We start from the raw sequence: 24,402 nt of genomic DNA on the forward strand, positions 1-24,402 counted from the left end.
ATGACTCTGTCTTCCTATTTTAATTTAAACCACTACTCCCATGTCCCTTCTCACTTGTTTCTTTTATCTTCAGCATGTAGTATTTATGGACATGCTGCAGAGTTGTTTTTTACCCTATCTCTCACTACCAGGATTAGCTTCAGAGAATGAGGAATAGGAGTGGGGGGAGAGGGAGTAGAGAAAGACTGGGGGAAGAAGGGGAAGATCTTATTTGAAGTCTGTCTTTGCCAGTTGTTGGCTTTGCGTGTGACCTAGGGAAACCTGTGAAGTGTTTTTGGGTCCCTCGTTGAAAACCTGGGATGAAGAGACCTGAGATGAAGACTTTTAAGGATGATATGAGTGATAAATGGGAATATAAGAATAGTGCTTAGAAACAAGTGGTTGTCTGCTCCTTTTTTTTTTTTTTTTTTTAAAGATTCATTTTGTTTGTTTAGGGCAAAGCTGATCTCGTATTATTTCTCATAATATACTGAATCTCCTCAAAGGAAGTTCTTCCTTCCTTCTTTCCTTCCTTCCTTCCTTCCTTCCTTCCTTCCTTCCTTCCTTCTTTCCTTCCATCCTTCCTTTCTTCTTTCTTCTTCTTTCCCTCTCCCCCTGACCATCCTCACTTTCTTTTCTTCATTCCCCCTCTACCACCTGCTCTGCTGTCTCTCTCTCTTCCATCCAGTCCATTTTCCCTGCTCACTCACCACAGGTACACACCAATCTCTATGTTGGGCCAGGGCAGCACACAGACCAAAACCCCCATCTTCCTTTGACCTTCATCCTGATGATCTTTCCCCCATCGCCTAAATGAAATTAAAGTTACTTCCTTGGTATAAGGTTATTCTCAGACTTTTGTCTGCCTGAGGCCTTGGAGCATCCAGAGACAGTTATTAAAGCTACCATACAAAGAAGGGGCTGCCTGAGGGGGATCCTCATTTACAGAGACTGATCTGCAGAGGCTCGAAATTCCCAAATAGCTGTTGGAGGAGGTGACTCTCTGCTTGATCCAAAGAATACTTTATCCAGTGAAGCTATCATTTAGAGTCGAAGGATAGATAAAGAGCTTCCCAGACAAAAATAAGCTGAAGGAATTTATCAACACCAAGCCAGTACTACAGAAAATGTTGGAGGGACTTCTTTAAGAAGAAAAAAAACATGTATCAAAAACATGAATAAAGAATGATAATAACTGCACTCCTATCAATAAGTACTTCAAATGGAAGAGAATTAAGTGCTCCAACCGAGAAGAAAACAAGATCCCTACATATGCTGCCTATAAGAGACTCATTTCAGATTAAAATACATACGCAGGAAGGGGATGGTAAAAGTTATTGACTTGATGGACCTAGAGGGTATTGTGCTGAGTAAAATAAGTCAGATAGAGAAAGACAAATATCACATGATTTCATGTACATGTGGAATCTAAAGAACAAAATAAACAACAACAAAAATAAAATAAACTCATAAATACAGAGAATATTTTGAGGATTCTAGATGGGACGAGGTTGGGGGGTGGTGTAAAAGGGCAAAGGGATTAAGAAGTGCAAATGGATAGTTACAAAATAGACATGGAGATATAAAGTGTAGCATAAGGAAGATAGTTAACAATGTTGTAATAAATATGTAAGGGGAAGTGGGGTACTAGATTTAGTGCAGGTGATCCTTTTGTGAGTTATATAGATCTCTAATCACTATACTGTACAACTGAAACTAATGTATTATTGCATGCCAACTATAAATGAAAAAAAAAAACCTCATGAAATTGTGCAATGTAAATACGAGCAACTAGTTGTCTATTATATTCCAATAAAGACAGAAAAAAAATGTGTGATCATTTCACATGTTGGTAGGTGTGGGAAAACAACTTTTCAAATTTGGGGAGAACAAATAAGTACAGCTATTTAGAGAACATTTTGACATACTTATTAAAATAAAGAATACTTTGATCCAACAATTCTACTTCTCTGTGTCCACTCTAGAGAAACTAGTGCATGCCTGAGGCCTCCGGAAGTTGTTGTTTACCAGCATGAAATCACAGCCATTAGGGCATGGAAATAAATAGGCATTTTTATTTTTTTCTACAAAAATGCGTATTATCTCGGTAATATGTATTTTTAAAGGACATTATTTCCCAAGAATTATGAGTTACCTGGGTTGATTTCAAAGCAGTGTGAGCCTTGGGCATGGCAGAATTCTGGGCAGACCTCATGGCCTGGACTCATAGGAAAAAGGCAGAGGCTGAGTATAAAAGAGGGATACTCCAGGGGTTCTGGAGGACTGTGGAGTATCCAGACCAGCGTCCTTGCATGGAAGTGCCCCATTTCTTCCGAGCTTAAGCATTCCCTTCCCTTCTTCATCTGGGGTTCATGTGCTTGTGCGTTACACAGACCACCTTCAGGATCTTCCAATGTCCATTCTCTTGAGGTGTCTTAAACAAAGCAAAGCCAAAATGTTACTCCAGGATGGACATTCTCGAGGTTGACAAAGACCCAGGCAAATGCAAAGTGTGCTGGTCATCAGAACAACTGGCCATGTCCATGCCTGGTGTTTCCCTGCAGGCAAGTCTTAATGAGGGATGTTGTTGCCCCCTCACTCACTCACCTCTGCACCTTCTGGAGTTGTTCAGGAGATTTGGAGGTTCTGGATAATAAAGTGTTTCAGCAGAAATCAAACAAAGGAGAAGTGGACAAAGATGTTTAAAAGTCACAAATTGTGAGAAAGAACTGTGTCCCAGGATGACCGTTATTTGCTCTAAGTCTGACTAAAGCTTTATGAAGAGCTTCAGACACACAAGGGAACTCAGGGCCTGAGTCCCAAGTGAGGCCTCTGGACCACCAGTGATTTCAAGCGGCTTCTACTTCTTTGAAATATGAACCTTCACTGAGCATCGAGGCAGGTGTGGCATTACACTCCCTGAGAAGTGGGAAACTGAGGCTTAAATGACTGAGGCTGATGAAATGCAGGGCTTCTTGATTCCGGCTTTCCCAGAGATCAGAAATCAGCACTAAAGTATTAATAATATTAATAAAAGTACACATTGTTTTGGGGTCTTGGACAAAATTCTAAATATTATGACTTCAGAAAATAGCTGAGACTCCGAGTCCTCTAGGGGTTTCATGCAGAATGGCTGTGTTAGAAATATTGGTGTTAAGCAAGACATCTACTTTTGTTTCCAGGATCAAGGAAATTGACTGAAAACCAGACTCTAGGTTTATGATCAAGAACAGAGGCTGATATTCCTAGTAAGTGAATCACTGTGTGTCATTCGGTACCATGAGAAAGGCTGATAATCAGTGAAAATCTGAGTGGTTTCAGTGGCTAAAAAAATCAAACCTTTGAAATAAAAACTATACAGGGAAAATTTTTCTCTTAAGTATTAAAGCAAATTGAGAATGAATACTGTGGCTAAATTAAAGGTGTGCAGGGTCCTGGTGAACATGACCAATGTGATGAGAGTTGCTATCTGCCACTGTCAGCCCCGGAGAGTATGATCACAGAATCAGGAGATCTTTATGAAAAACATAGGGTTGGACCAAAATGTCCTGTGGGGCGGACCAAAAGCCACTTCCCTGGTCCTTTGACAAAAGGTGGAGCCCAAAAATTCAGACCAAATTTAAGGCCCTGACCCTAGAACTGATTTTGCAAACAATAGCCAAAGCTCTGGAAAAGTGAAAAGAGAGATGGGGCTGAAGAAGCAACATACATCTGTGCAGGGCAGAAGTGGCCAGTGATGACTTCTGAGACTGGACCATTCCTATAATCCTTAGTGAAAAGTCAGTCCAGCCTCAAGTTGCATTGCAGTCACACCAAGTGGCCTAGTTCCACTTGCATTTGGATGTGTGGCCACTGTGCTCTGATAATTTTGTTATACAGGGAGCTGCCTTGCCGGCCTGTTCTCTGCTACCATTCTACTCTTTTGGTGTATAAGCAATGGAAAGACTATGCACATTCCTTCCTTCTTATATTAATTTTTTGGAAAATATTTGTATCCTCCCATTCATACTGAACAGTGATCCAAAAAACAACAGGTATAACATAATGGTTTTGGAGAAACAGGTCAAAAAACTTAGGAGGGATCCAGGCAAGTATCTATGCATTCCAGAACTCTGTCTCTTGTCTATAAGGTGGGATTGCAACCCCTACCTCTGAGGATGCATGTGGTTGAATGCAGATGATAACATGAAAACCCTACAGAACTGTGCTACACCTCAGCAATGTCCCTCCCCAGAGGCAAAGAGGCCCAGGATTTATATCCACTCAGAGAGTCTCTGGTAAAAGGTTGCTGCTGGGTGGTATTAATTTTCAAGTGCCTCCAGTCCATTGGATGAGGGTGTGTGTGTGTGTGTGTGTGTGTGTGTGTGTGTGTGTGTGTGCATACACTATGTGTCCATATGTGCACACATCTGTAGTTATAAAAGAAAGCTGGCAAGCTCAGGATTGCAAACAAGGCTGCTGCAAGTGGGCAGGAGCCAACTGAATGGGTGGGAGGAACAAGGTGGTATTGACAGTTTCTGCTATACTCAGATGTGCCCCAGGAAGAGGTGAATGTCACAGAGGAGAAAAGGAGACTGAACGTGAGAGGAGGCTGAGGAAGGGTTCCTGGGGTGTGGGCCCAGTGGATATCAGGGGTGGGTAGTCGTTGGCTAGAGCAGGGGGCATCCTGGGTAGGGGAACAGCATTCACCAATGCCTTGAGAGAGGATGAGGAAGTTTCCATTTTCTCTGAGTTTTAAAGAAGGGTGTCACAGTCTTACCTATGTTTTAAGATTTCTGGTCTCAGAGTGAAGCCTGGAGGCCGAGAGCAGGAGAGACCATGCAGAGTCTAGGAGGAAGCTACTATAACAGTCCTGGAAGAATCATGATTTGGACTGAGACTGAGGGAAAGGAAATGTGGGTAGCTGGGGATATATTTAAGAGTGAGAACTGATGGGACTTGATGATGATTTGAGGTAGGAGGTGGCAGTGAGGGAGCAGTGTAGAGGAGCTTTTACTGTGATGAGACACTCAGCTCAACATCCCTTCAGTTCCCTCCTCCTTTCCTGGTGGGCTCAGCTCCTACCCATAGCCAAGCTCTCCTTGAACTCAGCCCTGGCCCATGGACCTCCAGGTACGAGCCCGTTTACACTTTCTTTAGGGTGCCACCTTGGCTGTACCACACTGGCTCCAGCCCTCCTTTGGGCTCCAGCCCTGCCTGGGCCACTCGTTTATTGTTTCACCCTGAACAGCTCCATGAGGCTTAAAATCCTTATTTCGAAAGCTGTAAACAATGACACGTTATCTAAATAGGCAATGCCAAGTTCAGTAAAATAAAGTCTCAAAAAGATGAGAATTTTAACTTCCATGGAAATACATTTGAAAAGAAATGACTGTGGTTCTAGATGCTCTTTTCAATCTCAAGAGAGAGCCTCGCATCCTGCCTTTATTTTCACCGTTAACATATATTGGCCTGGTTCTATATAAATGTAACATAAATGTCCCTTGGTCACTTGATTCATCTTCTTCCTGTAGCTCTGCTGCTGGAAACATTATGCTTCATTTTTTCAAAAGTATCACAGTGCTGCAGGGGAGAATATGAAAGCCAAGCAGTTCCTAGGAAGGAGCCCTTGGTCCTTTGTGGGGAGAGAAACCCTGTCTTCCTCTACAGGGGGTCATAAGGTCCAGGGCAGAAATAACATGTGAGAGGAGTTCTGAGGATGAGAGGGAGGATGAGCATGTGGACATCTGGGGAAAAATGCTCAGATACAGAGGCCCTGAGACAGGGAGAATACTTGGAAAGGCCCACTCTTGTCCACTTGATTGAGAGTAGAGGCAGAATGCAAATTAAAACAATGAGATACAATTTCATTATTGGAAAAATGACAAAAATTAAAAGTCCAAGATTCTAAGTCTTAGGGACTGGGTGGGGAATTGTGAATTTTCAAACTCTACCTGTGGGAGTAGAAATGTGCATGACAGAAAGGAAGATGCAGGGATTGCAGGCAGGAGGTGACTGTAGCTGTGCAGGTGAGAACCAGGGCTGTAGCTGCAGAGGTGGTGAAGGGGGGCACTCTAGGGCCTCCACTACTGGCCCTGACTGTAGCTCTTCATTGCAGCCCCAGCTAGGCCAGAGGCATCACTGGACCCTATAAACTCCTGCTAATCCTCTCTGCAAATGGCTATGCCTCCCTATGTCCTGCCTGCTGACACAATCCCAAACATAATCATCTCTCACAATGGAGCACAAACCCAACCCAGAGGGGACAAGAAGGAGAGGGAGGTGGGCACGTGTGTGTGTGTGTGTGTGTGTGTGTGAGAGAGAGAGAGAGAGAGAGAGAGAGAGAGAGAGAGAGAGAGAGAGACAAAGAGAGAGAGAGACAGAGAGAGAGAGAGAGACTGAGCTTGGCACACATGGTCACTCACTGATATGACCATAGTAGCAGTGTAGCAGTGTAGGTGCTCCATGCAGGTGCCAAGGAGAGGCACAAATGTCAGCTGTTGTTTGGAATTTGTAGATGAGAGGAGAGTGAGCCATTAGCTTAACCATGGAAAGTAGATGGTTTCTAAGGGCAAAATGCATTTCTTCCCTTCCCACATTTATCTCCTTTCCTTGTGAGCTGCTCCTGCTCATGCTTATGGCCCTTGTGGTGATATCTTGTGGTTTCAGCTTCAATAATCCTTTTGTACATTTAGACCATGAGTTAGTGGACTGTGAACCTTGGACCACATCTGGCCAGCCACCTGGTTTTGCATGGCTCATGGTTGTTACATTTTTAGATAATTGAGGGAAAAGTTAAAAAAAAAAAAAGATTAATACTGCATGACACACAAAAATTATATGAGATTCAAACTTCAGTGTCCATAAATAAAGTTTTATTGAAACACAGTGACATTCATTTATATTTTGCTTAGGTCTGCTTTCAAGCCACAAACAGCAGGGTTGATGAATTGCTACAGAGACACGCAAAGTCTGACATATTTATTATCTCCTTTTTATAGAAGTTTGTTGACTCTGTTTAGAATTCAACTGCCCAGCAAGAACATCAAGTCAACCCTGAGGGTCAAGAAAGTTTTGGGCCAGCTCTCTGTGCCTATTTCACTAGCAGGAAACTTCTGCTTCTACAATCACTCAGACATTTTTTTTCTGCAGCCAGGTGTAAAAGCTAAGGGTGAACAGTGCTAAAGAGAAACTTGGGAAGGAATGCATGAGACCAGGTGCCTGGAATGATGTCACTACTTGTGGGCCTGGAGATTCTAAGTCTGGTCGCCTGATAGCAATGACATATCTCCAACCTCTCCAGCCTACTACATATGTTCATCCAGAGGCTCCATGGAACAGTGTGAGCAAAGATTAATTCAGGGAGATCTTTTTGACAAACAGATGGCTGCACACATCTTAAATTCATTTTTAGACTTTCCTCACTATTTTCACAAAAGCCCCTGAGTTGAGAAAAATAACACGGGTTGCTCCCTTTGAACAACTGATCAACCCGCTTGATCTATAAAATTTCCCTGGGGATGAGAGACCAGAGAAAGAGGCTGATCACCCCATCACTACATCAGGAGTTTATTAAGGGAACTTACATACAAAGCACATCTTGGGCAGTGGCAAGACAGCACAGATATCCTCTGAACTACGTGGCAGGTGCGAAGGGGTTTTATAGGAGAAGGCAAAATGGATAGTGGTACTGGGGCATAACCTGCTCCAGATAAGGGGAAAATACTTTACATACTTGCCCAAGGCAGAGTGAGGGCCTGTTCCGGGAACCAGCACACCTTGAGCACAGGACAGGGTTAAGACAGTCTCTGAGGGGGTTTTACTGAAAACAATCTTTCTTCTGGTCTGAATCTAGCTGCTTCTAGCACAAGCATCTGGCAGTGGTCAGGAAGGGTCATGTAGTGGTCTTGTCATGGAACAGTCTCTCTTCCACACCAATGTTCTGCCTGCTTCTTTTGAGCAATGCCTCTAGACCAAACTTCGGTCATCGACTTCCTACCACCAATGGCTCCTTTCCAGATTGGTGGGAAAAACCAGTGGTTCAGAGCTAATGTACATGAGTGCACAAATGCTGTAAATTCTCCAATAATCTGCATGTTTGAAGATGCTTTTTTACCTAGAGGATTGTTTAGGGTAAGGTTAAGCAGTGCTATTTTAATACTCTTCCTTCCTTCCTTCCTTCCTTCCTTCCTTTCTTTCTTTCTTTCTTTCTTTCTTTCTTTCTTTCTTTCTTTCTTTCTTTCTTTCTTTCAAGACACCTTTCTTTCTTTCTTTCTTTCTTTCTTTCTTTCTTTCTTTCTTTCTTTCTTTCTTTCTTTCTTTCTTTCTTTCACTTATTTATGTTATACAGTATTTCAGACATACTGAAAAGTACATCAAATTATCTAATAAATGACTTTATGTGTTTCTTTCATTGTGGTGTAACATATAAAACATAAAATTTAGCCATTTTAGCCATTTTTTAGTTTAGAGTTCATTGGCATTAGGTGGTACATTCATATTATTGTTATGGATGAATAAAGGGGTTTTCTGGAAAGTAACTTTACAGGGTAAATCTAATGATCAGTTCCTAACTGGGCAGGTCAAAATGAGTGGTCATGACCCAGGCAAATAACTTTTTAGTAAATGGTTTATCTTTGACTAAGCAAACTTTGTCCATTGTCTTTGTGTCTCTAGGTTAATACACCTTTGAAAGAAGCATACCTGTCCTCAAGAGAGCACTGTCCCATAATACATTCCTCACCTTGCCTTTTCCCATCTTCATGTAATCTTCCTTTTGTTCCTTCCCTAATTTCAAATGTACAAAAGAAGTTGAAAATTGTTATCCTCCAAAGCCTTTTAGGTCATACTCCCTGGCATATGTCATCAGTTCGGCTCAAATAAAATCTTATAAAAATTATCTATAGATTTGGACATTCTTACGTCGACATTGTGCAATCATCTCCATCATCCAACCATAAAACTTTTTTATCTTCTTGAACTGAAACACTGTCCCCATTAAACAATAACTTTACATTCGCCCTTTCTCTCAGCACCATTTTTTTTAAAAGACTTATTCTCATTAAAAATATACATTTAAAGAAATTCTAGTCAGGATGGTGGAGTAGTTAAGTGTTGTACTCTTAAAACCACATCAAAATTGCAGCTACATTATTGAGAACCACCTGAAGACTAGCTGAATTGAACTCCTATAACTAAGGATAAAAAGAAGCCACAATGAGACTGGTAGGAGTAGTGGAGACTCATAATGGGCTTGTCCCACACCCACTTGTAGTGGTTAAGAATTGAGGCTATGAAGGACTCCCTGAAGAGTGAAGGGTCCTAGCTCCATATCAGGCTCCCCAGCCCACAGCTCCTGTACTGGGAAGAGGAATCTCCACAACATGTGATGTGAAAATCAGTGAAGACTCTGTCTAGGTGAGACAGAGGGCTGTTGTAAACATAAGCATCCTTTTAAAAGGCCCGAACACAGTCTTATTCACTCATAAACATTCACCCTAAGCTCCAGCAAAGGGACAGTGGCTTGAAAGTGTCAGAGAAATACTAGGAGGAACTGAATTATCTGGTTTCAGGGTGAGGGCTGACGGGACAGCCCCCTCCAGGTCTGAAGTACTGGCAAGTGGTATTGTTTCTTTGTTGAGCTCTCCCTACACATAACTGTCAGGAGCAGGCAGAAATGCTGGCAGTTGCCATTGTTCTGTTTTTGAGCCTTCCTCTTTATAGCTAGCAGGCAAAAATGAGCACCAAATCTGAATCTCCATTAACTAACACTGCTTGTCCTACCCTGGTGATTCCTTGAGACTCCACCCCACCCAACTCATATGCTGGGCCTGGACCTCTTTCAGCTGCAGTTCCACACAAGTGGCCAGCATTGGCACACACTGACAACTTTCCTAAAATCTCTCAAAGGTCCACAAACCCCAAATAAGAAGAGGTTGGTCTCAGAATGCCCTGTATCTCTTGTTAAGTGACCCCAAGCCCGGCACTAGTGGCAGCTGACCTCAATTCACAGCATAGCTTCTCCTAGATGCCTCCAAGACCAGACAGGCAGCTACCAACTGCAGATTACTTTGTAGCTCCTACCATGTGGCCCTGAGTAAGGCACAGGTAGTGGCTGACTTGGGTCTGCACTAAAACACATTCCAAGAGACTCCAGAACTAACACACCTGGTAATCAGCTTCAGATAACAGCAAAGCACCACCAAAACAGCTCCATAAATGACACACCCAAAGGGTGGATTCAACAGACACAAGAGCCCTGCTAAAGCAAATCCTGCTCTGTGGAGTCAATAGCTCATCTGTACAACAGCTCATCTGCTATAGTCACAGCCAGTCCTCACAGCAACTCAACTTAGTGGCAAGCCCACCCACTGAGGTGTCAACAATAATCAAGGCTCAACTACAACAGAAGGGCACATACAACTCACACAAGGGAAACTGCTGGAGAACTTGGCTCGGGTGAACAGGAAGACTGCACCACTGGGCCTCATAGGACGCCTACTACCTAAGGTCCCTCTGCTAAAAATGGGAGCTATAGCAGATCTACATAATGCGTAGAAAAAAAAAAACCACAGGAAATCAGACAAAATGAGATGACAAAGAAATATGCCCTAAATGAAAGAACAGAACAAAATTATAGAGAAGAAACTAAACAAATGGAATCAAGCAATCTACTAGATATGAAGTTTAAAACATTGATTATAAAGATGTTCAATGAACTTAGAAGAAAAATAGATAAATTCAGTTTGAACTTAAACAAAGAGATAGAGACCATTAAAAAAAAAAGGAACCAATCAGAAATGAAAAATACAATAACTGAAGTTAAGAATACATCAGAGGGAATCAATAGTAGATTAGAAAAAGCAGAAGTTTGAAACAGCAATTTAGAAGATAAGGTAGCAGAAAATACCCAATCAGAATAGCAACCATAAAAAAAGAATTAAAAAAAAATGAAGATATTAAGGGGCCTCTGGGACAGCATCAAGCATAACAACATTTGCTTCATAGGAGTACCAGAATGAAAAAGAAAAAACAGCAAGAAATTGAAAATATATTTGATGAAATAATGACTGAAAACTTTCCTGACATGGCAAAAGAAATAGACATACAAGCCCAGGAAGTGCAGAGATTTCCATATAAGGTGAACCCAAACAGGTTTATGCAAAAACACATCATAATTAAAATTCCAAGAGTTAAAAACAAAGAATCTTAAAAACAGCAAGAGAAAAGCAGTTAGTTACCTACAAAGAAGCTTCTATAAGACTGTCAGCTGATTTCTCAACATAAACTTTGCTGGCCAGAAGGTATTGGCACAAGATATTGAAATTGGTGTAAAGCAAGGACCTACAAACAAGATTACTCTACCCAGCAAAGCTATCATTTAGAATCAAAGAACAGATAAAGATCTTCCAAGACAAGAAAAAGCTAAAGGAGTTCATCACTACCACATCAGTATTACAATAAATGTTAAAAGGAATTCTAGAAGAAGAAAGAGAAGAGATGAAGAAGAGGAAGAGGAAGAAGAAAAATGCAGGAGGTGGAGTAAGAGGAGAAGAAGGAGGAGGAGAAAGAGGAGGAGGAAGAGAAAAAGAAGAAAAGAAAAATAAAAAATACAAATAAGAAAATATTGCAAAAAAACCCACCTCTCTGACAAAGAGAAACATAATAAAATCAGTGGATCAACCAACTACAACAATTAATACAAAGGTTAAAAGGCAAAAGTAGGAAGATTATGTGTAATTATAACAGTAAATTAAAGGATACACACAAACACATACACAACAAAGGAAGTAAAAAGTAATGACAAACCATAAATCTGGAGGGGGGGGGTGAGTAAAAATAGTAGTGATTTTAGAATTTGTTTGAACTTATGTGACCGTCAACTTAAAATTGACTGCTATAACCATTGCTTGGTATATATGAAACATGGTAACCACAAGCCAAAAATCTATGAGAGATGAAAGAAATAAAAATAAAAAGAAAAAGAAAGGAATTCAAACACAACACTACAGAAAGTCATCAACACACAAGAAAGAAAGAGAATAAGAGAACAGAGAAGAGCTAGAAAACAGTCAGAAAACAATAAAACAGTAATAACTACATATCTGTCAATTATTACTTTGAATGTAAATGGACTAAATTCTCAAATTAAATAACATAGGATGGTTGAATGGATAAGAAGACAAGACCCATACATATCTTGCCTACAAAAGATCCAGTTCATATCAAAAGATACTCACAGACTGTAAATAGAGGGATGAAAAAACATATTTCAGGCAAACGAAAACTTCCCCCACCCCAAAAAAAGCTGGGGTAGCAATAATTACATCAGACAAAATAGACTTTAAAACAAAGGCTATAACAGGCAACAAATAAGGACTTTTCATAATGATAAAAGACTCATTTTAACAAAAGAATATAACCCTTGTAAACATCTACACACCCAATGTAGAAGAACCTAAATATATAAAGCAAATATTGACCGACATAAAGAGAGAGATCTATAGTGATACATAGTAGGAGACTTTAACATCCCATTGACAGCAATGGACAGATCTTTCAGACAGAAAATCAACAAGAAAACAACATCCTTAAATGTCACACTAGATCGGATGAATTTAATTGATATTTTTTGAGCATTTCACCCCAAAGCAGTAGAATATAAATTCTCCTCAAGTGCACATGGATATATTCCAAGATAGACCACCTGTTAGGCCACAAAACAAGTCTCAATAAATGTAACAAGATTTATATCAGATCAGCATCTTCTCTGATTAAAATGGTATAAAACTAAAAATCAATTACAAGAAAAAAATTGAAAAACAGACAAACACATGAAGGCTAAATAACATGCTAATAAACAATGAATGGGTTAACAATGAGATCAGGAAGAAATCAAATGACATCATGAGATGAATGATAATAAAAACAAAATGACCTAAAAATCTTTGAGACATAGCCAAAGCAGTTCCAAGAAGAAAATTCCTAGCAGAACATCAAGAAATAATAAAAATCTCAAATAAACAATTTAATTTTACACTTAAAGAACCAGAAAAATCACAACAAGCAGAGACCAAAGTGAGTAGAAGGAATGAAAAAAAAAAAAAAAAGATCAGAGTGAAAGTAAAGGAAATATTGTCTATAAAAGCAATAGAGAAGATCAATGAAATCAAGAGCTGGTTTTTTGAAAAAATAAACAAAATTGATGAACCTCTAGCCAGACTCATGAAGAGAAGAAGAGATAGACCTAAATAAATTAAATCAGAAATGAAAGAGAAGTGACAATTGACACCACAAAAATACAAAGCATTATAAGAAAATACTATGAACAGTTATTTGTCAACAAACTGAACAACCCAGGAGAAATGGGTAAATTCCTAGAAACATACACTCTTTTAAGACTGAATCAAGAAGAAATAGGAAACCTGAGAGATCAATAACTAATAAAAAAAATTTGAATTAGTAATAAAAAATAAAACTCCCAACAAACAAAAATTCTGGAACAGATGGCTTCACAGGTAAAAATCAAACATTCAAAAAAGAATTAACACTTATACTTCTCAAACTCTTCCAAAAAATTTAATAAGAGGGAAGCCTCCTAAGCTTATTTTACAAGGTGAGCATTAACCCGATAACTAAACCAGATAAAGCCACTACGAGAAAAGAAAATTATTGGCCAATATCTCTAATGAAAATACATGCAAAAAACTCAACAAAATATTAGCACTTAATTGGGATTTATTCCTAGGATGCAAGGTTGCTTCGATATCTGCAAATCAGTTAACATGATACAGCACATAAACATAATGGAGGATAAAAATTATATGATTATATCAATAGATGCAGAAAAAGCATTTTTTTTAAATCAATCTATGATAAAAAAAAAACTCTCAGTAAAGTGGGAATAGAGAGAACATATCTTAACATTAAAAAGGCCATATATGACAAATCCACAGCTAACATCATACTTAATGGTGAAAAACTAAAAGCTTTTCCTTTAAAATCAGGAACAAGGCAAGGTTATCCACTTTCACCACTTTTATTCAACATAGGATTGGAAGTCCTAGCCACAGCAATCAGACAAGAAACAGAAATAGAAGGCATCCAAATTGGAAATGAAGAAGACCTACACTCAGAAAATTATAAGACATTAAAGAAATTGAAGAATATAGAAATAAATAGAAGCATATACCTTGTTCATGGGTAGAATTAACCTCATTAAATGTTCACACTACCCAAAGCAATGCACAGATTCAATGCAATCCCTAAAAAAAAAATAAAATTTTTTCCCACAAGTAGAACAAATATTCCTAAAATTTATATGGAATCACGAAGGACCTCAAGTAGCAAAAGCAATCTTGAGAAAAAAGAAAAAACTTGGAGGTATCATGCTATGTGATATCAAACTATATTACAAGGCTATAGTAATCCAAAGAACATAGTACTGGCATGAAAACAGACAGACAGATCAATGGAACAGAAGAGAGAGCCCAGAAATAAAGCCGTATCTATATGGTCAATTAATATATGGCAAAAGAGGCAAGAATATACAATGGGGTAAAGACAGTCTATTCAATAAATGGTATTGGGAAAACTGGACAGATATATCCAAAAAACTAAAACAAAACCATCTTCTTATACCATATACAGCAATAAATCCAAAATGGATTAAAGACTTAAATGTAAGACCTGAAACCATAAAGACTCTAGAAAAAAACATTGGCAGTAAACTCCCTGACATTGCTCTGAGTAACATTTTTTTGGATATGTCTCCTCAGACAAGGAAAACAAAAGAAAAAATATAGAAATGAGACTATGTCAAACTAAAAGATTTTTGCACGGCAAAGGAAACTATCAACAGAACAAAAAGACAAGCCACTGAAAAAGAGAAGATATTCACCAATGATACATCCAGTAAGGGGTTAATATCCAAAATATATAAAGAACTCATACAACTTAACACCAAAAGACAGACAGACAGACAGAGATTAATAAATGGGCAGAGGATTTGAATAGGCCTTTCTCCAAAGAAGACACACAAATGGTCAATAGACATGTAAAGATGCTCAACATCACTAACATTCAGAGAAATGCGAATTGAAACTACAATGAGATACCACCTCACACCTGTCAGAATGGCTATTATCAACAAATCAACAAACAACAGGTATTGGTGAAGATGTGGAGAAAAGGGAAACCTTGTGCACTGTTGGTGGGATCGTAATTTGGTACAGCCTCTCTGGAAAACACTATGGAGTCTCCTCCAAAAAATTAAAAATAGAACTACATTATGACCCAACAATCTCACTTCTTTCTGGGTATTTATCTGAAGTTCAAAACACTAATTCGAAAAGATATATGTATTTTTATGTTTATTGCAGCATTATTTACAATAGCCAAGATATGGAAGGAACCTATGTGTCCATCAGTAGAAGAATGCCTAAAGAAGACATGGTACATATATACAATGAAATATTACTTAGCCATAAAAAGAGTGAAATCTTACTATTTGTGACAACATGGCCAGACCCAGAGGATATTATGCTAAGTAAAATAAATCAGATAAAGAAAGACAAATACAATATGATTTCACTCAAATGTGGAATCTAAACAAAATAAAGAAAACAGAAACAGTTTAATAGATACAGAGAACAAACTGATCATTGCCAGATGGGAGCGGGTAGGAGGTGGGCAAAATGAAAAAGGTGAAGGGATTAAGAAGTACAAATTGGCAATAGACAGTTACAAAATAGTCATGGGGATGCAAAGTATAGCATCGAGAATATAGTCAATAATATTATAATAATTATGTATGGTGTCAGGTGGGTACTAGACTTACCGGGGGATCACCTTGTAAGTTATATTAATATATAACCACTTTGCTGTATACCTGAAACTAACATAATATTGTATGTCAACTGTAATTTATTTATTTTAATTTTTAATTTTTTTTTTTTAGGCAAGGCAACCCTTGGTTGACCTCGCAGATTGCAAGGACCTTGTCAGTTTATAATCCCTTACTTTTTATGCCTACAGCACCTGGTCTTCCTAGGTGGTCTCCCATCCAAGTACTGACCAGGCCCAACTCTGCTTAGCTTCCGAGATGGGATGGGATCGGGCTTGTTGGGGGTGGCAGGGCCATAGACTCAACTGTAATTTAAAAATAAGGAAATGAAATAAAAAATAAAAATAAATTTAAAAATTAACTATCTATCTATCTACCGATCTATCTATCTATCTATCTATCTATCTATTTATCTATCTATCACTTTAATTTTAACCACTGTATAGTGGTCCAGTGTATGGATATATCGCAATTTACTCAACCATTTTTGTATTGGTAGATATTTAGGTCATTTTCAGTTTTTACTTGTTGTAAATAGTGCTTAAAAGTGCAGCCACTCTTTCACCTTCACCTTTCCTGACAAAAAGCTGATTTTTGCCTTGAAGTAAACATCGGCAGAGGCACATGAGATCACTACTCTTGGTGTCCTTGCCTTTCTTTGTTCATGCCCCATAGTTACCATGGCCAGCTATCATTTTTCCAGAACACTGTCTCTCAAAATTTTACCTGGAATCCTCCTCTGTTGCCTGGGATACTCTTGGGAGTGGGGTGGGGTAGGGAGAGAGTTCAGACTTTTAGAAAGGTTTAGCACTGGAAAAAAGTTTCACTATCTTTCTCAATGTGACTTGCCATCAGGTCAATTATGTGGTATTGTCATTGAACTCTCATACCTCTTTTAAATGACTGCACAACTCTTCAAAATCTATGCTGATCTGAACTGCTAGGTGGAAATGTATACAGATTTGACTTGTTCAATTGCTTATAATATTCTGTCAAAATTAATTTATGTATTCAGTCATCAAAGATTTAAAAGGTATGTTGACTGGAAAAATATTGCTATAAAGGATGTTATAGGAACAATTGATGAAATTAAAATATGAATTATGCATTAGATGATTACATTACATCGATGTAAAATTTTCTGATTTTGATGATAATACTATAGGTGTGTAAGAAATTGTCCTTGTTCTTATAAACTACACACTGAAATTAGGGGTAAGTTGGAGAACAATTTCTTCTACTTATTTTCAAACAATTTAGAAAAAATTTACATATATAGATATATAAAAAATGTCTATATAATCATCTATATATCACCTATCTATCATCTATTATCATCTATCTATATCTATCTGAAATTATATATGTATGTATATATGTATGTATATATATATGTATTCACTCTCTCGTATATATATCTGTACATATATATATATACGAGAGAGTGAATGATTAAGCAAATGAAGCAAATGGAGCAACTATTGGTGAATCTGGAGAAAAAGTAAAGAGGCACTCCTTGTACTATTCTTAAACTTTTCTTTAAGTGTGAAATTATATCAAAGTAAAAAGCTACCAAAAAAAGTGTGCTGTGGAAAAAACAACTATAAAATTTGTGTATAACCAGAGTGAACTGCTCCAAACAAGTGGGGACCAAATAAGGTCTTACCATATATTTTTCAGCCACTACCTATTTATTGTCTCTATTGCCTTAATGTCTAAAAGGCAGGAAGGCCAGTGTGCCTTTCTTGAGTCACCTAGGGGCTTATGGACCAAAAAGGAAGGGTCAGTCTTCATTCCACACCCAAGTGGGCAAAGACTCCCATCTGCTCAGACCATACTGCCATTCCTAAAGTCTGCCACACGGTGTCGCTGTTAAAGATGGAGCTTACATACTCAGCTGTGCCCTGTGGATCCAGCGCTGCCTCAGACTTCTGCCAGGGCCGCCTTGGACTAGGAGGGAAAATAACATGTAAATACAAGGTACTGTAGAGAGGGAGGAGATTGACAGCCCTGGGAAGATGTGACAAGTCTTCATGATGTTGGCATAGTTCTGGCCTTGACGGGTTTTGTGTTTGGTTAGGATTGGAACAGGGAAAGACTCACCAGGCAGAAATACTTGCCATGTACAGAGTAGTGGGAGTAGAACAAACCTGGAATGTGTGATGGTCAAGGGCAGAGGATGCTTTGGGGGTCTTCGATATTTTGGTTTCTGGCACTGTCTGCCTGTTTGTGAGCAGAGCTCATAGTAGGTACTCAATGAACATCCAGTGAATTGAAGATTTTGTAGCAATTATCCAGACCTTTGCAATATGACTGCAGCTCTACTCATTTCCTCTCCTCTTGGAGCTGAGCTGACTTGCTTTGGCCAATAGAACAGGCAGAAGTAATGCTGGGCCAGTTCTGAGATGAAGGCACAAGAGGGCTTGCATGCTTTCTCGCCTCTTTCGGAATGCCAGCCAGCTGCCATGTAAACAAGCCTGTCCTGGCCTGCTAGAAGGTAAGAGATTGTTATAACAAGATGAGCTGCCTAGCTCAAGCCACCCCAGGCCAGCTAGCCCACAGCTGACCCAGCAGCTGACTGCAGACACATGAGAAAGCCCAGCTGGGATCAGGTAAATGCCCAACTCAGACAGTGAGAAGAATCCATGGCTGTTGATCTAAGCCACTGTGGTAGCTGAATAATGTACTACTTGCTACCCCTCCCCACTGCAAAAAAATAAAGACGTCCACATCCTAATCCCTGGAACCCGTAAATATGTTATCTTACATAAAGATAAAGGGACTTTGCAAATGTGATTATGTTAAGGATTTTGAGATATGGAGATTATTTTGGATTATTTTGGATTAATCACAAGGGTCCTTAAAAGAGGAGCATGGGAAAGTCAGACAGCAGGGAAGTGTATGTGATTGGAGTGATACAGCCACAAGCTAAGGAGTGTCAGAAGCCTCTAGAAACTGGAAGAGACAAAGAATAGATTCTCCCCTGGAGCATCCAGAAAGAACCAGGCCTGCTGACATATGGATGTTAGTCCCATAAGATTCATTTTGGATTTCTGATTTCTAGAACTATAAGAGAATAAATTTGTGGTGCTTTAAGCCTTTATATTTATGATAATTTTTTACAGCGACAATAGGAAATTTGTACAGCCACCAAGCTTGGGGGTGGTTTGTTATGCAGCAAAAGATAACTGATACAGATACACTCTTGTAGCCTCATGGAAGCTTTGGACAAGGAAGATTGACAAAGGATAGTGCTAATATGAAGGGGGAAGGTACGTATTCAGGAGCACCAGAAAGTAATGTTTTACTGAACATTTTGATGAAAATGTTTATGAGATACTTGTTTATTTATAAAAATTACCTAATGACCATCTTGAATCACTCATTTACTTGTAAATTTATTAATTAATAAGCATTTATGTACCATGTGCTAGGAGCGAGGAAGCAGATTCCAAGATAAATGAAAATCATGATTGCCTTGACCAGATTGAGTCCTTTTAGAAGCTGCTTTGGTTGGCCATAGGCAGGGTCTCTTCAGGTAAGGGGCTTCAGCCAAGCTTTTTGAATGCCTGGCCTTACTTCTTTGCCCTTGCCTCCATTATACACTTCCAGCTGCCTGTCATACTGACCTCTCAGGCCCTCTGTAGTTGATATATTTATTTCCCTCTTGTTTATCTGACAGATAGGCCAGTCTCCAGTTTGTCAGTCACATCTTCCTCCCAGGCTGAGCCTTCATCTTTCCGCTTTGGCTTGGCACAGATGTAGATAACTCCTGAGAAAGTGACCCTTTTTATTTTCAAAGGCCTCCAGGACCACTGCCAGCCTGCTCTTACTTTCTCAGTAAAGGCTGGGGAGTCCAGTGTTGGGGTTGGAGGCATCATGAGCACAGTGCTATGGGAACAAAGGTGTAAAAGTTAATTCTATGTGAAGATTTGACTGGGTGGCAAGATGTCCCAATACCTGGTGAAACATTATTTCTGCATGTGCCTGTGAGGGTGTTTCTGGAGATTATCATTTGAATTGGTGGACTGAATAAAACAGGTTGCCTTCACCAATGTGGGTGGGCCTCATCCAATCCATTAAGGGCCTGATAGAATGAAAGAGCAGAAGAAGATTGAATTCTCTCTCTCTGCCTGACTGCTGAGCTAGGACATCAATCTTCTCATGTCTTCAGCACTCCTGGTTTTTAAGCCTTCAAACCAGGACTGGAATCTATACTGTTGGCTTATGCCCCTCAGGTAGGCCTCTACACAATGCTCGAGTGTGATTTTCAGAGGATCACTGAGCCTTCGAACCACACCACTGGCTCTCCTGGGCCTTCAGCTTGTGGACAGCTGATTGTGGGACTTCTCCACCTCCATAGTCATATGAGCCAATACTTTGTAATAAATCTCTATTGATCAATAAATAGATATTGGTATCTATCTCTACAGATGGATCTTTAGAAATATCTATCATTTATCTATTATCTATTATCTATTATCTATTATCTATTTTATCTATCATCATCTATCTAATTTAATCTACCTATCATTTATCTATCTCTCCCATTGTCTGTTTTTCTGGAAAACACTGACTAAGGCAATGGGGAAGGGAGAAACAATTTCTTCCTGGGAGGTTGAGGCAGGCTTCCACCAAGAAGGGACACAGAAGTGAGTCTTGTAGTATAAGTCATATCTGAACAGGGATGGGTGTTAGAGTATGCAGGTACAGCATGGACAAATGTGCAGAAATTTTAAAAAAGCACATGTTGTTGAAGTATGATCTAAAAAAGTTAAAATGTGTTCCTCACAAACATTTTGGTGTCAAATATTTACTTAGCTCATTAATGAGGGAACCAACAGGATGATAAAACTGGTTCAAAGATCTGAAAAACTGATAGAAATAGTGGATAAAAGGAAGATGAAATAAGATGATAAAATTAAATATAAAATTGGCTAATGTCTCATAGGACAGTAAAATTCTTATCTTTGAGGTTATCCACTTAGCTAGAAGAAATCATTTGCAATTTATCAATATTCAGCAAGTTAACATCTGCTTTATAAAGTCTTGTCCTTAATCAACAATAAATGTAAGTCAAACAAATTAGTCATCCAGTGCTGTGTGACAAAGCATTTCAAAGTTAATAGCCTAAAACAGCAAATCTATTTTTTTCACAGTTTCTGAGCACCAGGAATTTGGAAACAGTTAGGCTGGGTGGTCCTGGATAGGGGTCCCTGAGGAGGCTGCAGTCAAGTTGTAAGCTGGAGCTAGTCTTTGGAAGGTGACAAAAGATCCATTTCCAAGTTTACTCAGGTGGCTCTTAGCAGAAGACTTCAGTTCTTTGCCTTTCCATAAGGCTGCTAATAAGACACAGCAGCTGGCTTCCCCAGAGGGGAGCGATGAGAGAAAGAGGGACAGGGACAGGGACAGGGAGAGGGGTTAGGAGGAAGAAGGAGAGAGAAGGGAGGAGAGAGAGGAGAAGGGAAGGGAAGGGGAAGAGAGAGACAGAGATATAGAAGGACACGGAGAGGGAGAGAGAGATGGAAGGAGAGGGAGTGGGGAGAGAGAGATAGAGAGACAGAGAGACAGAGAGACAGAGAGCCCAAGAGGAGAGAAGAAAGAGAGAAAGGGGAGGAGAGCCTTAGATGGAAGCCTAGCTTTTTTATAATCTAATCTCAAAAGTGACATCCCATCACTTCTCTCTGGGAGTGAGTCTCTTAGGACAGCCCAATCTTGGGGAGGAAAATTAAGTTCCATCCTTTGGAGAGAAGAATAATCAAAGTTTTGGGCATTTCTTTAAAAGCAGCACATTAACTCCCCTAGAGGATCTTATGCCCCTCAGGTAGCCCTCTACACAATGCTCTAGTGTGATTTTCAGAGGATCACTAGGCAATCTCTTGACTTATCCCCATGTTTTGGATACTTTTTATAATAATAGCCTGTTTGGGGAACACCAGATGGTCCAGCAGGGCTCAGCTGGAGGGGAGAATAGGGAAGGCCAGATGGGCCAGGCTGAAATGTGCTCCCTATGCCAGCTGAGGCCTTATCCTATAGCTGGTCCCCAGTATGGCTCTGTGTTCGGAGGATGATGGTGCCTCACACTGGCAGCCAAGTGCCTTCCTTCATTTTTGCAGGGTGACAGTGACCAATTGGGGAGGGGAGTCATGAAGGGTGTCTGGGCAGCTGACTGAACAAGCCCCAGGTGGTCCGGGCTATAAATGTGCTGAGGCCTAGGGTTTAGGAATTCTGGAGTGTGCCCAGATTTCCTCCTCCCTCGTGGTGGGTGGGAAGATTGGAAGGGCAGGGATTTTTCTGGGTTGAAGGGTTGCAGAAAGTTCACAGTGCCTGGAGAGCTGCTTTGCCCTACTAGCTGGCAACAAACAAGCACTGAGCAATGTACAGGTGCCAAGACTTCAAAGCTTGGATAGAAAACACCAGGTACTCATAGGCTATGTGGGCTGGGGCCAGGAAGTTTCATCTTGTAGATAAGGCTGGAATATTTCTTTCCAGGGCCAGACAAGTGCTTCCCGGCACATTCTAGAGTTGGCGGCACTTGGCCTCCAGCTGATGGAAATCTCACTTTCTCGGCTCTGGTACACACTCTTGCAGTAGATATAGTCAGAATGATTGTGAAGCCACAGGTAGCATATTTATTGATTTTTATTTTTAGATGAAGAAGAAACACACATGGTCTTTCAGACCACACTTCCAGGTGCCACTGGGTAGGAGATTGTGCCCACTGGATCTGATGGCATGCGTCTAATTTAGTTATCCTGAAAGCAGACCCCAGGTAGAAAGTTGAGGCAGGTGGTACACCTGGGGTGGTCCCAGGGAGGAGGGAGCATGGGGGGATGTGAGATGGGAGGGGAGAAGGGGCCAACATGAGAGGGAGTGTTTATGAGCAGGAACTGCTGGAGCCTTGTGGGGTTGAGCAATTTGCCCCAGAGCTGCCCATGGCAGGATAAGGAGCCGGGCATCTCTTCATCGCGCATTCACTTATTCATCATTCATCCACCTGAACCACATGCCTTTTTGAGCCTAGCACTGGGAGTGTGCCTGTATTTTTGTTTTATTTTATTTTATTCATTTAAGATATAGTTATTCTCTTATCACTGCCCCCAATGTCAAAAGATACTTTCTCAGAGTTAGATTGTAAATTGTCAAGTTTCAAGTTCTTTTCTGCTTTCCTTCTGCCACACCATCATACCATTGCCAATTTCCTGGGCAATTAAAATGATCATGGGACGTGGTTCCATAGTGTAGCAGTTAGCATGTCTGCTTAACACGCAGAAGGTCTTGGGTTCACGCCCCAGTGGAGCCACGGTCCATGGTCTATGGCCATGCCACCCTGAACAAGCCTGATGTCTGATCTTGGAAGCTAAGCAGGGCCGGGCCTGGTTAGTACTTGGATGGGAGACCACCTAGGAAGACCAGGTGCTGTAGGCATAAATAATAATAAATAATAATAATAATAAAAGAAAAAAATGATTATGAATAATGGCTCCTCCAGTGCCAGCAGACTTAACTGGCATGTGCGTGTGTGCTTGTTTGTGTGCCTGCATATGTGATATCTATCTTTGCCTTGAAAAAGATAGCTTTAATGTGCTTATATTTTCAGAAACACTGTGAGGCTGCAATTGATGACAAGCCTTTGTATACAGAGTTCAGCCAAAGAAGTACTTGCCTTACATAAAAGAAAACCACCCACTTCATCTCTAGATTGGCTTGTCTGAGCAAATCAGACACTCAGGATTCTCTTGCATGGTCACTCTATATCATGCAAAAGTATTGCCAATATTCTTCCACATATGTGAATCTGCACCCAGGTGTGTGCAAATTAAATAACATGTAGAAAGAAATTGCCCTGCCAGCTTCTCCCTGCTGGGGAAATGCCACTCTTCCCTAGGGGAACTCGGGGACTTTGGTGACTGCAATGCTTGGCCATGGAGAGTCTATCCTTACATTAAGTATTATGAGATAGTCTTTATCACATTCAGGTGAAATAAATGTAAAGAATGCCCTGTATAATTTACATACTCTTGGGGCCATGCACCCCTCTGACCCAGGCAGAGTGCCAACAGGAATAAGCTTCAGGTTCTCTTTATCACCTGCAGGGCTCTATTTCAGTTTTTCAGTGGGAGGGGGCATCCTACCAAGGTCGAATTTTTTTACTGTTTATTATAATGAAGACTTTCCCTAGGCTTGCCAGGTGTGGAAGCCCACACCTGAACAGGTATCCTCTGAAAATTGGTCCAGAAACTCTACAGCACACTGGGTCAGGGCAGGTGTGGCTTCCATTGTCACATTGACAAGAAAAGGTGCCTTCCAGACTCTCTTGTATTGTCTGCTAAGGGTTCCCAATACTGTGTTGAGAATTTGAATGTGTATTTCTGATCCTTGCATTTTTATAAGGCAGGTATGTTATTCCCATTTTACAGATGATGGGAATGAATCTCATAGAGTTTAAGACCTCGGGGTAGAGAATGACAGAGGCAGAGTCTGCTTCCATTTGCTACAGCCTGCATCTCTCGCCTGCCCGGCTCTATTTCAGTTTTTCAGCGGGAGGGAGCATCCTACCAAGGTCGAATTTTCTTACCATTTATTATAATGAAGACTTT

General features: G+C 40.1%; 1 non-coding gene and 2 pseudogenes across 1 annotated transcript; 2 read left to right on the top strand and 1 right to left on the bottom strand.

Moving 5' to 3' along the window:
* Nucleotides 1–15,984: 15,984 nt before the first annotated feature.
* Nucleotides 15,985–16,103, bottom strand: LOC112471190 (annotated as a pseudogene).
* Nucleotides 16,104–23,032: 6,929 nt separating this feature from the next.
* TRNAV-AAC lies at nt 23,033–23,105 on the top strand. The gene has a single exon. It is a non-coding gene; the product is annotated as a tRNA-Val (tRNA).
* A 9-nt stretch (nt 23,106–23,114) lies between these two features.
* Nucleotides 23,115–23,230, top strand: LOC112471225 (annotated as a pseudogene).
* The last annotated feature ends 1,172 nt before the right edge of the window (nt 23,231–24,402 follow it).

The sequence above is a fragment of the Pteropus alecto genome, unplaced genomic scaffold, assembly GCF_000325575.1.
Source record: "Pteropus alecto unplaced genomic scaffold, ASM32557v1 scaffold45, whole genome shotgun sequence".
NCBI classification, from domain to species: domain Eukaryota; kingdom Metazoa; phylum Chordata; class Mammalia; order Chiroptera; family Pteropodidae; genus Pteropus; species Pteropus alecto.